Consider the following 16,290-nt stretch of genomic DNA (forward strand, 5'->3'; position numbering starts at 1 on the left):
GCTGCTGGAGGAAGAGGCCACAAGCCACAGGATGCAGGCGCCTCTGGAAGCTGGACAAGACGAGGAAAAGAATTTCGCCTGGAGCCTCAGAAGGAACCAGGCCTGCCCCACCTCCATTTTATTTTATTTTTAAAATATATTTTTATTGGTTTCAGATACAGGAAGGGAGAGGATCAGAGAGGTAGAAGCATCAGTGATGAGAGAGAATCATGAATCGGCTGCCTCCCGCACGCCCCACACTGGGGATCCAGCCCGTAACCCGGGCATGTGCCCTGACCGGGAATCAAACTGTGACCTCCTCGTTCATATAGGTCAATGCTCAACCACTGAGCTACCCTGGCCAGGCCCCACCTTGATTTTAGCCCATGGCGGACACCTGGCCTCCAGGACGGTGGGAGAATAAATCTGTGTGCTTGAAGCCACTCCGTTTCTAGAGAATCACCGCAGCAGCCGCAGCAGGCCAAGGCCCCCTCCCTGGGGCTCATAGAGCAGCAGAGGTTAGGTTGGGAGGAATCTGGAAATAATCTGCACCAACCTGCCTGATGCTTGTGCTTCCTCCTCACCGCCCGCCAAGCGCTCACCCAGAGTCTGCTTGCATACCTCCCTGGACGGGGAGCTCATTGCCCCCCGAGGCCGCCCTCCCGTCTCTGTGCAGCTCCGACGAACCCAAACGCTTCCCAAGGTGAAGGTGACTCCCCACTGCTGCCACCCGTGGCCTCACCCTCCGGTGCCTCCTTCCACAGAGCAGGCCCCACGACCACGGTCATTCCTCATGCTGTCACCACCAGTCGCCCTGGCCCCCGGGCTCCCGAGAAACAGACTCGCTCTCTTTCAGAGCAAACGTCCCCGTGTCCTGAACCGCTTTCCAGGCGAAGTGGCTCGAGGCCCTTTTCCACAACCGCATCGCATTTCACAGCTCTCTGCCCAGAGCCCGTCTCCTCCCAGGAGCCAGTTCTAAAGCAGAAACCCACCCTTGTGGCCGGGGCAAACCCGAGGCCGGGGGGATAGTCAGGTTTGTAGCTGGGCCCGGCCCGGCTCTCAGCCATGTTGAGCCACCGCTGCCTGCACTCCTACTCGGGGTCATGGTGATGATGGTGATGGTGAGGATGGTGATGATGATGATGGTAATGGTGATGGTGGTGATGATGATGATGATGGTGATGATGATGATGATGGTGATGATGGTGATGATGGTGATGGTGATGATGGTGATGATGACGATGACAATGATGATGACGATGACAATGATGATGACGACAGCTAGCCCTGAGCCTTGCTCCGAGCCTGAACAAGAATTAATGCATTGTGCATCACTGCAGGTTGCCCAGGACCAAACCAGAGAGGGTCGGACCTGCATTACCACCATTTGTCCACCATCCAGAACTGAAATATCATTGCTGACATGTACACATAAGGAAATGTTCGACATTGAAATTGGGACTCAAAAGAACTGTTGGCCCAGAAAGAAACTCACTACAGACTTATTCATTTGCCTTTCAGCATAACCATTATTGCTTGTCTCATTTTCGGTTCTTATAAGTGTATTTCTAGTAGCACATGATCTCACTCATCTAGGGGAAATGAACAACATAGACTGATGAGCAAGAACAGACCCAGAGACAAAGAGGCATGGATCAGAATGTCGGACCTCAGAGGGAAGGTAGGGGAGAGTGGGGATAAGGGGGAGAGATCAACCAAAGGACTTGTGTGCATCCATATGAGCCTAACCAGTTGTCACGGACAACAGGGGGGTGGGGGCATGCGTGAGGAGGGGTTTGGGATGGGAATGGGGGGAGGAGGACAAATATGTGAGACCTTAATCAATAAAGAAATTTTTTAAAAAAGAATTAATGCGTTAATTCTGTTGTCATCATTTCCGGGCAGGGACGCACCGAGGCTAAGGGGTTTGCTCCAATCGCACCGCATCAGCAATCTGAAGGGTCTGTAGTTCCCACCCAAGTGGCCTTTGACCCTCACACAGGCTTCTTTGGTTGAACCCGAACTGTCACACATGCCATTAGCTCCGTCTTAAAGCCGGGTCCCTGTGTGGTCACGACGAATCCAGCGCAGGGCACGTGCCCTCTCGCCCCTGCCCAGAGAGGTGCCATCGCCCGACGGCAGGAGCCAGCCCTGAGCTCCGCGCTGGGCCCGCCCTGCCACGTCCGTCTTGGGGCCCAGTGAGTGCTCTCACAGCCGGGCCTCCTTTCTAGCGTTTCTAGACGAAGCGCGTTCAGCCTCTTCCTTCCGGCTGTTCAGACTGGCTTATTCCATAGCGATGCAGGTAACCAGGGGAACAAACCCTCTTTGTTCCCAGCCCCGAGGGGAGATGGAAAGTTCCCGAGAGACCACAAGCAATAGGAACTCACTGTTTTCTTGGTCCCCGGTTCCTTGGCCCAAACGCAGAACCACACCTTCCCCGAGTGTTCCCTATGTTCCTGTCCTGTGTGTGCCGGCGATGACAGCCAAGGTCGCAACGGCCCGGGCCAGTGTCCGGTCTCCTCTGCTGCCCGACGCCCAGCCATCGCCGTCCTTGCCAGCGACCGGAAGAGCCAGCGGCAGCGACCGTCCTCGGAAAACATCGCACCAGACACACGCCGAGTCTGAGATGCTGACGTCAGGGCTGGCGATGGAGGCCACCTCTGGATCTGTCCACTCCTGCCACCTTCTGAGGTCAGCGCCCGGGGTCAGGGTCACCTGTGCCGTCCGGCCCGGCACGCCCAGCCAGCAGCTCTCTGAGGGGAGGAGGCTGAGCGATGGGCCGTATTGCCGCCTCCGGCGTTCCTGTGGACACCGGTGTTCCTTTGTTCGGAAGCCACATGTCTCCCCGGTGGAGGGGGTTTTGAGCTTGCTGCCTGCGCTGTTGGCAAACCCAGGTGGAAAGCTGGCCCACAGGGTGCAGAGGGAAGCCGCGAAGACAAACACCAAGGCGGGGAGGGGCTCTGATGGTGGTTATGGAATGAACCCCATGTTCTAGAACAGAGACCCCTCTGTGAGCCTCAAAGCATGGGTCCCACGTTTAACGGGAAGCCACGTGCGGGACAGGCCCCGGGCCCGTGCATGCAGAGGACGACGAGAGCAACCCTTCGCGAGGAGTCTTGACGTGGCGCACTGACAGCCACCGGCTTCGGGGCCCTGCAGACCTCCGTCCCCGTCTCACTTGTGTGATTTTTAATGGATTTTCCAGCTACAGTGGGCGCACACTGTGATGTTAGTGTCAGGTGGACAGCCAGTGAGTAGACGTTTATGTCTATTGCCATCGATCCACGGTAAGTCCAGTGCCCTCTGGCACCATAGTTCTTACCATGTCATGACTAGATTCCCTACTTAGGCCTGTGGTTGGCAAACTGTGGCTCGCAAGCCAATGCGGCTCTTTAGCCCCTTGAGTGTGGCTCTTCCACAAAATACCACGGCCTGGGCGAATCTATTTTGAAGAAGTGGCGCTAGAAGAAGTTTACGTTTAAAAAATTTGGCTCTCAAAAGAAATTTCAATCGTTGTCCTGTTGATATTTGGCTCTGTTGACTAGGTTTGCCAGAAATCATGAGTTTGCCGACCACTGCCCTAGGCTGTACTTTACATCCCGCCCTGTTTCTCTGACTGACGAGTTGTCCTTCTCTGATGCGTGGGCCAACTCTTAGGCCAAACCGTACCTCCCCGCTACGGTAATGGTGATGGGCCCGTCGGCACCCTTCCCTGGGACTAATGGGCGGTGCAGGAGGAAGTGGCTCTCTCATCCCACTCACGTTCCTGCGCGGCTGCCAGGGCTATGTCCCCACGCGGGTCTGTCCGCCGGAGGAGCAGAGCTGGGAGGCGGACGGAGGGAAGTCTGGGTAACCTGCATCCAGTCCTGGAGGCCTTGTCCTGAAATTCCTCCGCAGACTCTGTCAGCTGCCCTGGTGCTGTTTCTAGTGATAGAGCTAGTGAATCCTTTTGGTCCGAGCTGGTTCCCGTGGGTTTCTTCCTTCTCTGGCAGCTGAGAGAGTCCTGACTGTCACAGGCCCCGCCCGGGGCCAGGCCACCACGTGCCTTCTCGCTGAGTCTCTGTCGCAGCCACCCCGGGTGCTGGGCTCACACAGCCCAGCCGCTTCTCTCTCCCAGACGCTGTCAGGGCTGAGCTTCCCTGTGCCCTGGAAGCGATGCGTGGTCGGGGGCAAGTTTGTGCAGGGACCCACAGCGGATACAACGGGGCCACTCCCGGGCAGACACTGTCAGAGCCCGCGCCTGCTTTGCCACTCTCGCTTTCCCTCTTCCAGGGGACCCGTCGGAGAGGGTGGCTGCTCTGCCAGCCCCCTGAGGCGGAGGAGACCTGGACGGTGCCCAGCCCACATGTGGTGCGGACCACGGCTTGTCGTCATCACAGCGAGACCCGGCCCAGCCTGACTGTGGAAGGCGAAGCCTGCAGTGACCTCCAGTGACCCCGGTCGAACCTTTCCCCCTTGGCGGGGGTGGAGCCTGTGCGGGCCTGGGACTCACGCCTGAGCATCCTTCAGTTAGTATATGGCGAAAGGGACCTCACAGATGCCCCAGAGGTGGCTCATCAGTGGGCTTAGAGTTCATCCAAAGCAAGTGGTCGGTGAGCCTGATCCAAGCACATGGGCCTCAGAGCAGAGCTTTTTCTCAGGTCAGTGGCGGAGGGGGAGTGAGAGAGACCCGGGGTGTGAGAGGCTGTGCCCGCCATTGCTGGTTTGGAGGTGGAGGGGCAACATGGGGAGGAGTGCAGGTGGCAGCCAGCACGGAAAGGGGGGCCTCAGCCCGCAGTCCTAGGAACTGGCTCTTTTTTTAAGAAAAAATATCTTTTTTTATTGATTTCACAGAGGATGGAGAGGGAGAGAGAGAGATAGAAACATCAATGATGAGAGCATCATTGATCGGCTGCCTCCTGCACACCCCACACTGGGGATCGAGCCCACAACCCGGGCCTGTGCCCTGACAGGGGATTGAACGGTGACCTCCTGGTTCACAGGCCGACGCTCAACCACTGAACCCTGCCAGCCGGGCAGGAACTGGTTCTCTCAGTGACCTGAGGGGTGTGGGAGTGGACTCGGGCCCAGACACCCAGCTCCCTGAGTCCCAGAGCAGGGGGCCAGCTGACCTCGCTGGGTGACGTCGCCGATTATGCAGAATAGAAAATGAATACACAGAGCACTAGCTTATTATCCGAGGTTATGTATGGAGGGTGATCAGTTCTCAGCTCACTCACTCGTGTGGTATTCTCCACGCTGCCTTACGATGGCTCGTCATGATTTCAGACTCGGGTTGCTGCTGGCAGGGCTAAGCCCCTGTCTCTGAGCTCCCGGGCCCCACACAGGCCTGGACCAGTGCTCTAGGGACACGTGAGGCTGCCCTCGCCGGTGTGGCTCAGTGGATAGAGCGTGGGCCTGTGGACAGAGGGGTCCCGGGTTCGATTCCAGGCAGGGCACATGCCTGGGCTGCGGGCTCGATCCCCAGTGTGGGGCATGCAGGAGGGAGCCGATCCATGCTTCTCTCATCATTGGTATTTCTCTCTCTCTCCCCCTCGCCCTTCCTCTCTGAAAGAAATAAAAAAAAAATATATTAAAAAAACAACAACAACAAAAGAACGTGTGAGGTTGACACCGGGCAAGACTGGGAACTGGTTGCAACTTTCCCACCAGCCTGCCCGCGCCCCCCCCCCCCCCCCCCCCCCCCACTCCGCTCAGTACACTGTATGTGCTGACGGACAGAGAGAAAGAAGAAGGAAGAAAGTGATTGACTTAGATGCTGACGAGCTGTGTGATATCGGGCAGGCCCCGGCTCTACCTCTGAACTTTAATTTCCTTGGAAAATGCGGGGTGACTTTAGTTAAGCGCCCAGCACCAGCGCCTCAGACAGGCGCCCCCGAAGCCCGCCGGGCCGTCCAGCGCCGTGGATGCCAGCGCCATGGACGCCAGGGCTGCGATGCCAGCCTCTGCGAGGGGGGGCTTCCTCCCTTGGCAGCGCTGGCTGGTTGGGCCTGGCAGCCAGCACACGCCCCGGGCAGGACCAGGACGGGCGAGGGCACCCTCGGCCTGGCGCGGCCTCCCGCGGCTTGGCACCGGGAGCCGCGTTAAGTGGGGCCTCCGCTTCCTTCTTTTCCTCTGAATGGCTCCTTTTTCCTTCAGGAGGAGGCCGTCGATGCCCAGAGCCGGCTCGCCGGGGCGCGGAGTGAGGGAGGCAAGGAGGACAGAAACATCCCGGGAGCAGGGACGATCGCCCGTCTCGGAACTTTCTCTCCACAGCCAGCCGGACAGCGGGGTCAGGCCCCCCACTCGGAGCTCTCAGCCCCGCCGCACGTCCCACGTCACGCTGCTGGTGCCCGACAGGCTGGTAGCAAAACCGACACCTTCCTGCTGGCAGAGCCCATGCTGTTCGTGGTACCAAGTGTCTCGGAACCTCTTCCTGGCAGGGCCACGTTCTGATCACAGGCTTGTGAGACCCACGGAGTCTGGTCATCGGAGCTGAAGTCACTGCCGCAGAGGAGACGGGAGACGCCCTAAACGTAACGTCAGATTCTACCTTCGAAGCGTTTCCCAACAAAGAAGGAGAGAAAGGCAGAGAAGCAGGCTGGGGAGAACGGCGTCCTGCCCACCCGGGTCCCGTCGGTCCCACGCTCCGCTGCATAGCTCTCCCTCACTCCCTTTCAGCTCCAAGGAACCGGGACCCTCATGCAGTCGCTTCGTCATTTGTTCAGCAGAAATTGAGTAAGTAGCCACGGTGCCTCTCACAGCTACAGACTCAGTCTTTAGAAAACGAACCAGAAAATGTATGGACGTTCACCAGGTCTTTCTCACCAACAGCACTGAAATACTCATCTTTTACACGTGGGCATCGGCGTTGTCGCTTCCCACTCTGACGCCTGGGTTTCGGGCCATGCTGTTCCCTCGCCTGGAACGCCGTTCCCTGCTCTGAGCCCCACGGCCGCCGGCTCAGATGACCTGGCGACTGGTCCCGACCCCAGGTAAGGTGGCTGAGTGCCGTGTCCTCCTGTAGATTCCCGTCCTTGTCCTGACATTAGCCATGGGTCTTTGCGTGTCCACTGTTCTCTCTGGGACCCTTCTCTGCCGCTCACAGCTGGATCCTGAGCCCCCGGCACAGTGACCGACACCAGACGTAGCCCAGGTGCCCCCCTCCTCCCCACAGTTGGAGGAATGAAGGGCAGACCAAACCCATTTTACCAAGAGCTTTTTAAAAAACCATTTGGCTTTAGCCTGGTTGGCGTGGCTCAGTGGTTGAGTGTTGACCTATGAACCAGGAGGGCACAGTTCTATGTCTGGTCAGGGCACATGCCCAGGTTTCAGGCTTGATCCCCAATAGGGGAGCATGCAGGAGGCAGCCGATCCATGATTCTCATCATTGATGTTTCTATCTCTCCCTCCCTCTCTCTTCCTCTCTGAAATCAATAAAAATATTTTAAAAATATATGTTTTATTGATTTTAGGGAGAGAGGAAGGGAGAAGAAATAGAAACTTTGATGCATCAACATGGATCAGCTGCCCCTGCTGGGGATTGAGCCCCCCCCCCCCAGCCACGCCCCCTCCTCTCCCTCCCCGGCATGTGCCTTGATCAGGAATTGAACCAGCAACCTCTTGGTGCATGGGCTGATGCCCAACCACTGAGCCACACAGGCCGGGCTTTCCCCATAGCTTTCCTAAGCGCTGCACCCCTGCAGGGCCTCCTGCCACAGCTTTCTCACGTCCATACTGAGGGCACGATGTGGTGGGGGTTTTTGCAAAACTGATCTGCTCACTTAGAAACAGCTTTGCCTGTGGCACCATGTCCGGGCTTCACAGAGTAACCTTCACACTTTCTAGCTTGATTTGTCATTTAAAAATGAAAAATAATTTATCATTTATCCTCATCCTCATTCAGCGGGTCCGTAGGCTGGCCTCGGGTTGACTCCAGGCTCCATCATCCCACGCTGGTTCGCGATGCATTTCCGTGGCCGCCTCGTCACAGGAGCCGTGCAGGGTCCGCAGCGAGAGGCTGAACTAAGGTTTCCCCTGCGCACGGTGTCTGCTTCCCCCACCGGCCATCGGGCACTTCCTGCGAATGCTGCTCACGGTGCACTGTCACGGCACAGAATAAACTGGATTACGGAATCTCAGAAGCACCTGCATCTGGAAGTGCCTGCCCATTTACAGACCCGCCGGGGAGGAATGGCGTGCCCGGCCGAGCACCTGGCACTGGGAGCCCGACAGCCTCGCGGGATGTGCTGCGGGATTTTAGGACTGACCTCCTTCCATCACCTCTTAGTTGTAAGCACTGTGCTTCTTTTTTTAAAATGCTATTTTATTATTTTTTAAAATATATTTTTATTAATTTCAGAGAGGAAGGGAGAGGGAGAGAGAGAGATAGAAACATCAATGATGAGAGAGAATCATTGATCAGCTGACTCCTACACACCCCACACTGGGGATTGAGCCCACAACCTGGGCACGTGCCCTGACCGGGAATGGAACCGTGACCTCCTGGGTCATAGGTCAATGCTCAACCACTGAGCCATGCCGAGTGTCTTCTTCATTTACAGCACTCAGCTGTGTCTGTCTCTCAGTAGGTCTCGATACAAGTTCACCGAAGAAGTGACTAGACGAATCGATCTCTGAGACTTAACTGTTGACATATGGAAAATGGAAACACAGTCCTTCCAGGGTGGTTAAAATGATGAATTGTTGCAGCATCCCTATTACACTATATGGCACATAATAACTGCTCAATGAATGGATAAACAGTGACTAACGTTCTTAGTCCTTGTAGGGGCTGGAGGAGGAATGGGAATATCGTGAAGAGGGAGGAGGAGGAGGGAGTTAGAAAGAGGGGACACTACATTCAGCAAGGCTTTCTTCCCCAGCATCTTGGTGACCCCTCCCCATGTCCGGGGCATCTGACCTTGGGACGTCCTGAGGTTCAGGAGGGTAGAGGTGGTCAGCACCTCCAATGCCGGTGCCGAGAAGCAATAGGACCGTGTTGCAGCCCGTTCAGTGGATGTCACAATCTGGTTCCTGGCTGCATCAGGCCCTGTTCCGTTCTCTGGGCACCCCAGGGGTTGTGTAAGCTAATGAGCATCTATACTAATAATAGAGGAATATGCAAATTGTCCAGGACACCATCACAGTAACGACCAAACAGCAGGCTGCGTGGGGCGACCAGGCCGGCAGGGGGGGTTAGTGAGGGACGACCAAATGACTGAACAGCAGGCTGCGTGGGGCGACCAGGCCGGCAGGGGGGGTTAGTGAGGGACGACCAAATGACTGAACAGCAGGCTGCATGGGTGACCAGGCCAGCCAAGGGGTTAGTGAGGGATGACCAAATGAACAACAGGCTGCGTGGGGTGACCAGGTCGGCAGGGGAGCAGTTGGGGGCGACCAGGCTGGTGGGGGCGGGGGGAAGTTGGGGGTGGCCAGGCTGGCAGGGGGGGCAGTTGGGGGCAATCAGGCAGGCAGGCAGGTGAGCAGTTAGGAGCCAGCAGTCCCGGATTGTGAGAGGGATGTCTGACTGGGGATCAGGCCTAAATTGGAGTCGAACATCCCCTGAGGGGTCCCGGATTGGAGAGGGTGCAGGCTGGGCTGAGGGGACCCCCCTCTCCATGCATGAATTTCGAGCACTGGGCCTCTAGTCCTGTAATAATCTCCTTTTGTGCTTACATGACCTAGGAGCCATTCTGCAAACAGAGGGTTGCATGGGACTTGTGCATTCTGTGCCCGCGGTGTCCGGCATGTAATAAGCATACGTTGTTGAGTGAATGAGTGAATAACTGAAAATGGGGAGGAAGGGGGTCCCTCTTAGAACCTCCCCCCCCCCCCCTTTGTTTGGCAAGCACTTGGCCGAGACAATGCTGGTCACACTGTGTTGTTCCCAGGTGACCCTCAGTTCTGAGCAACAACAGGGCAGGGGTTGAGTATTGGAAGGAGACTTAGACATGATCTCATCCACAGCCAACCTGGTTCATGAATCATCCCTCTGATACTCCCGACTACGAAGCCCATTCGGCTGTTCACTGGTTCATTCATTCTTTCAGGTTGCTGGAGGTCTGGTATGCGTCTGTATTGTTCTGGTTGTCAGCGGGGAGGAGAATGATGATGACAATGGTGATAGTGGGTGGCATTCATCCAATCCGTATGAGTTAAATAATGGGCTAAACTGCTGAGCCAAAGAAACCCTCAAATTCAAAACACAGTACTTTAACTAGAATAGGGTTTTATTCTCCCTTAATGGTCCGAGGTGGGCAGGCAGTCCAAATCCATTAGGCACCCTTCTACATGAAGTTATCCAGGCTCCTTCGATCTGCTGTTCTGTTACTTCCTGGGGTGCGGTCCCCCCCAGCAGGGCTGAGGCAGGCTCACGTGATCACCTAGGCAGTGGTCGGCAAACTCATTAGTCAACAGAGCCAAATATCAACAGTACAACGATTGAAATTTCTTTTGAGAGCCAAATTTTTTAAACTTAAACTTCTTCTAATGCCACTTCTTCAAAATAGACTCGCCCAGGCCGTGGTATTTTGTGGAAGAGCCACACTCAAGGGGCCAAAGAGTCGCATGTGGCTTGAGAGCCGCAGTTTGCTGACCATGGACCTAGGCAGTTTACATACAGGAAGGGGAAAGGAGAGTGCAGTCCTTATGCACATCACTCCTACCTGCAAAGGATGCTGGGAAATGTAGTCTCTAGCCAGGTAGCCATGGGCTCAGCTAACACTGGATGTGTGAGTGTTCTCTTTTAAAGAAAGAAGGCACAATGGATACCAAAGACCAAGTAGCAGTCTTTGCCATTCAGCACAGCTCCTTCATTCTTTCAATTTACAGAAGGGGAAACTGAGGCCCAGAAAGTGGAAGGAGCTTAGCAGAGGTCACATCATGTGCAGAACGTTTAAGGCCCGTCTCCTGCCTTCTAGGCCACACACTTCCCACCCCACACATGGTGTCTTTTAGTAAATCATTATTATGGCTCCTGCTGCATGCAGTTCTGCTTTCTGAGGGAAGAATTCATCCTCCCTGACAGACTATTCCACGGGCCAGCGGTTCTTAGTCCTGTTCTTGAGGGGAGGGGTGGATTCCTGGAGCCTCTTGAAGAACTGGGAAAGACTTGAACTCTCCCTGTAAAAACACTCAAATGTACACACACACGTTCACGTACAGTTTCCTGACTCCTCCCGCAGGTTAAGAATGCCGACGCACCAGGTGGGAATACGATGAAACACACTTCCTGGATGCTGCTCCTTCTGACCCAGCCTGGCTCACACACAGAGAGAAGTCTCGGCAGGCACTCACTCTCAGGTCAGCACGGAGCTACGCTGCAAATTGTTTCAGGGTAAGAACCGGCGCTCAGAACTTTGGGGCTGCCAAGTTCCCAACTCTGACAAGGCCGCTGGGGAAGGTTTGTGGTGCCAAGAAATGAAGACACCCCACGTTAGCAGCAATTCACGGACCCTTCATTTGTGTGCATGCACACACATGCACATGCATACACACATGCACACACATACACACACATGCACACAGGACCTCAATAAAAAGGGTACTCTTGAAGTCACTATTTTTTCATCACGAGCGGTAATTTGCTATCTGAGTGAAACGATTTGCAAGCAGAGCGCTGAACGCACTAACCGCCTCTTATCTTGGGGCGCACAAAACAGCCTCCCTTGGTTTTCCCCTTTGAGATGCCCAGTGCTGCCAAACAGCCAGCAGGCGTGCAAGCAGATGGCATTTACGCTAAGTGAACCGGAATTAAGTTTTAAATAAAATAGGCTTACCAGAAATAATAACAAAATCTTTTCTAGCTGATGGCTTGGCACAGAAGATGCCCTGCCCCGGGGATGACATTAGACTCTACAGTGCAATCGGGTCACATACAGTGAGAGGTGTCAGCCGCTGCGGTGAGTAGCTCCAAGTGCAAGGATGGTGGAGGCTCCATTGTGTTCCAGGGACAGGACTAGAGCCCCAGGGATCGACTCACGGCAACTTACGCCAGAAAAGAATCCCAGCTGTTATTTCTGAGCCTGTACTTGGGATCTGAGAACACAGGATCCTCTACGGGATTCACAGGAGGAGAACCCCTAGGGCAGCGATGGCCAACCTTTCCACCCCATGGCACACTGAAACTCACTACTAAAATTCTGCGGCACACCAAAAATAGACATTGTTTTGTGGATCAGACAAAAGAACAGGTGTAGTTTTGATCCATTCATACCAAATGGCTATTGTTCTATTGGCTGTTGTCATTTTTCCATTTGGCAATCCTATATAATAAAAGCCTAATACACAAATCGACTGAAGGGCCAAACAACCGGTGGAATGACCAGTTGCTATGATGCACACTGACCATCAGGGGGCAGACGTTCAACGCAGGAGTTGCCCCCAGCCTGCAGGCCCCAGGCCAGCCACAGTGAGTGCCAGCCGGGGGGGCACCCTGATCGCCCCACTATTTGCCCCACAGATCGGCCCTGATCGCCGGCCAGGACTAGGGACCCTAGCCGTGCACAAATTTCATGCACCGGGCCTCTAGTCTAAGAGAAAAGAGGTCAGTGCCCCTGACTAAATATTGCATGTTTAAAAATTCTTGTGGCACACCAGTTGAAAATCGCTGCCCTAGACCATAACTTCATGCTCTTCGCACAATGAACCTTTGGAAAGGCTGAGCGCGGAGAAGAAAGTGGCTCCTATTTTATTTACCTATCGGTTTTACTCTTAGTTAGAAGACATATGATCCTTGTCAGGCAGTGAGCCCGGGGTTGGCTGCACCTGGGACACAGCGGGAACCCAGGCCAGCCATTCTCTCTGGAGGGGACTGGATGGCACGCCACGTCCCGTGGGAGGTGGAAGAGGAACGTGTTTACTTCACAAAAAGTCAGCCAAGACGTGCCAGTGGTACACGAGAAGCACCTTCAGCCATGAAGAGCCATGGCTAGGGCTTCTGGAGACTTCCACACTCAGCTGTCTGCCAGGGAGACCAGAGTGAGAGCAGCAGGTACCACCTGTTATCCAGCCCCCTTTTGCTGGACGTTGGGTGACATTTAACGCCGGTGGGTCTTGATCTGGCATCTAGAAGGGTTCTGGAATCTGGAGAAGGCTGTGTGTAGATTAAATGAGAGTCCAAAGACGAAAGATAATTTTGAAAGGCATTGGGGGTCAGAGGAGCTTTAGCTAAAGGAGCTAAGTTCTCCTTGTCTCAGGACCCCTTGCTTTTTATTAACACAATTTGTCCTAAGGCGAGGTGGAGATAATACACTTCAAAGGGTAGGGTTAGGTACAGAATCCATTGTCAGATTGGGGACTAGACTACGCTGTTCAGGTGTTTGGCCAGGAGGAGGCAATAACCTGTAGATTAAGATGCCCTGAGCTGTCTGGCAGCAAACAATCAATTTAATGCATCCTTTTCAGGTTTGGGGAAATGCCTTTAGCCATTCCCAACAGGTGACAACATATGTGACTCAGCCCTTGTTGAGTCCCCAAGTTCCATCAGCCTTTTGATGAAACGCTTGCAATTATGACATGCTGGAACTGGCTCCCGGCACCCTTTCTGTTCCTGGAGACCTTTCTGGCTGAAAACGAGCCTTGGCAGGGCGGGCAGCCCTGGTAGGGTGGTCACATGGAAAGTGCGACTGCGCCCTGTCGAAAGGGCAGCCTCACCCGTGATGCCTGGCACGCTTCTCCCTGGGGGCCTTTCCTAGTTATCCGTAGGAAGAGTTAGAAACGGAACCCTTTCTTTGGCACGAACCCGCACTTATTCTCAGCTTTTAAGCATCCTAGTGTTTACCGTGTGTTAGTCTTAGTTACGCATCAGTCTAGAGCTCCCCATCTCACATAACCCTTGGAGCAATCGGCTGCTTTGTATGTGACCAGGCACCAAGGCCATCAAGAAGGTTCCGGACACCTTTTATCACAGAGCGGGCGCTACACATTTCTGCCCACTGCTCCCTTAGTTCCCCTGGTCCAGCGTCTGGCACAAAACACCCGCTCCAGAGGAAACGGCCGCGAGAAAGCCTTTGGCCAGGAGCAGGTAAACATGACCTCGAACGAGGCTCTTACCAGGTCCACTTCCTGTGCTGTCCGCACGGCCCATGCAAACACGTACCGTCCGCTTATCGTCTGCAGGTATCCCCCAGTTTTCAGAAGTTCACGTCGCACCACTTGGATTTTACAAAATCCTACATCCGTCCCTGTTTCCTGCTAACCGAAAGGAACCCGAAGAGGATTTTTGCTTTTATGAATCAAGGCGAAAAGCAAAAATAGCAGCCCTGAGCCCAAAAGTGCCTGGAGCCGCCAGAGCTGGCAGACACCTGCCTGCAGGTGATCCGCCTCAGAGCGCCAGATGGGACCCACCCTGCCCACACCTTGGCTTTGGACTTCCAGCCTCCAGAACAGTGAGAATAAATTTCTGCTGCCGTTGTTTTAATTTTATCCCCATCCCAGTTTATGTTTTAATTGATGGGAGGGAGGGAGGAAGGCAGGAGGGAGGGAGGGAGGAAGGGAGAGAGGGAGAGAGGGAGAGAGAGAGAGGGAGAGAGAGAGGAAGAGAGAGGGAGGGGGTGGGGGGGAAGAGAGAGACATTGATGAGTTGCTTTCTATATCTGCCCCAACTGGGGATCAAACCTGCAACCTAGGTTTGTGCCCTGACTGGAAATCAAACCCACAGCTTTTTGGTGCACGGGTCAATGCTCTGGTGGAGCCACCCGGCCAGGGCTATTTCTGCTGTTTTAAGCCACCAGCAGCCATAGGAAACTAATACAATAACATGGCATGAAGGGCAAGCCATTTGGCCCTCCGAGCCTCTGTTTCTCCATCTGTGAAATGGGGTGATTGTAGCCCTCCCTCATGTCATACAGTAACTATAGTGAAGAATTTTGAAACATGCCTTACAAAATCAGGTGTAATGTAGTGTCCACAAGATTTTCTCAAAATGGGAATATTTATCATTACTTTCCCTGATTATTAAAATAATATATGACATAACACAAAGTCCTTGGAAAATAAAGTAAGAATGATCTGAATTTCACAGCTCCAGAAATAGCCACTGTTCCACACGGCCTGCCTTCCCAACGTGATCTCTATGGTTAATTGCGGATTGAAATCTCAGGTCCACCACGTCTCAGCCGTTTGGCCTCGGTGTGGCCTCTCCATGGCTTTGTCTCCTTTCGTGCAGGGATAACGCCCACTGGCGGGTTTGTGGTGAGGATGCAAAGGGGCGGTCCAGGAAAAGCGCTGGAGATAGCAGGGCTGGCACGTTATCTGTAACCAGGGAGAGTGGCGAAGGGGGTGCCTGGAGGGCCCGGCACCCTGCAACGTGCTGGCACAGAGCCCGCCACGGAGAGCGCTCAGCACCCACACGCGCTCACCCACGCGCTGTTGCTGCACGCCCCGTGCTGTGTTCCGTGACGTGGAACCGCTCTCAGCTTGGGCAGGTGCCTCCTCTCGCAGCCCCAGGGACTTTGCACAGGCGGCCCCTCTCTCCCTCCCACCTGGCTGATGGCTCCGTGCCTTTCCAGACTCGGCTCAGACACCATTTCTGTCAGGGCACCTTGACCCGGAGCGGAGGTCAGGCGCCTCCCTCTGTCCTCACAGCCTTTACCTGTGTCCCTCTCACCCCCCTCAGGGTATGACCCATTCTTGAGTGTTGTCCTTGTCCCACTCTGGACTTCTGAAAGCAGACCCTGTCTTATCCCCGCCCCCCCCCCCCCCCGGGTCTGTCCTAGCACCCAGCCCAGGGCCTGGCCCACAGCAGGTGTTCAGGAAATGCTTGATCGGCAAAGAAGGAAGGGGAGGGAACTCATGCCCCTGACTCTTCTCTGGGACCCTCGGCCTTTCCTGCCTCTCAGGGCTGGGACACGTGCCTCCTGGGATGCCTCCCACCACAGCACAAATTGCATACGTGCCTGTTTATTTACTATATGTATCAGCCAGCTCTTCCTGTGATAATGCTGGGAAACAAACACCCCCCCCCCATCTCAGTGGCTTCTAAGAACACACGTTTTTCTTATTCAGGAGCCTGCAACTCTGCTTAGGATTCAGGTGGGGTTAATGTCTGCCGCTTGGACCTCTCATTCGAGGAACTGGAGCTACCCCAGGGCCAGGTCTTCCCAGGATGGATGGGAAAAGCACAAGAGGGTCGAGCCATGTAACGTCTCTTAAGGCCTTCACTCACTTGGCATGGGCACGCTGTCACTGCCTCCCATATACCCTGGCCAAACGAAGTCCCGTGGTGAGCGCCACATCAGTGGTGTGGGAGAAGGGGGAAACACCCCTCACCCCTTGAGCAAAGGCAAGGACAGGGAGAGAAGGGAGAATTGTGAGCAAATAGTACAATTC

Source organism: Cnephaeus nilssonii (genome assembly GCF_951640355.1).
Source record: "Cnephaeus nilssonii genome assembly, chromosome: 1".
Lineage (NCBI taxonomy): Eukaryota > Metazoa > Chordata > Mammalia > Chiroptera > Vespertilionidae > Cnephaeus > Cnephaeus nilssonii.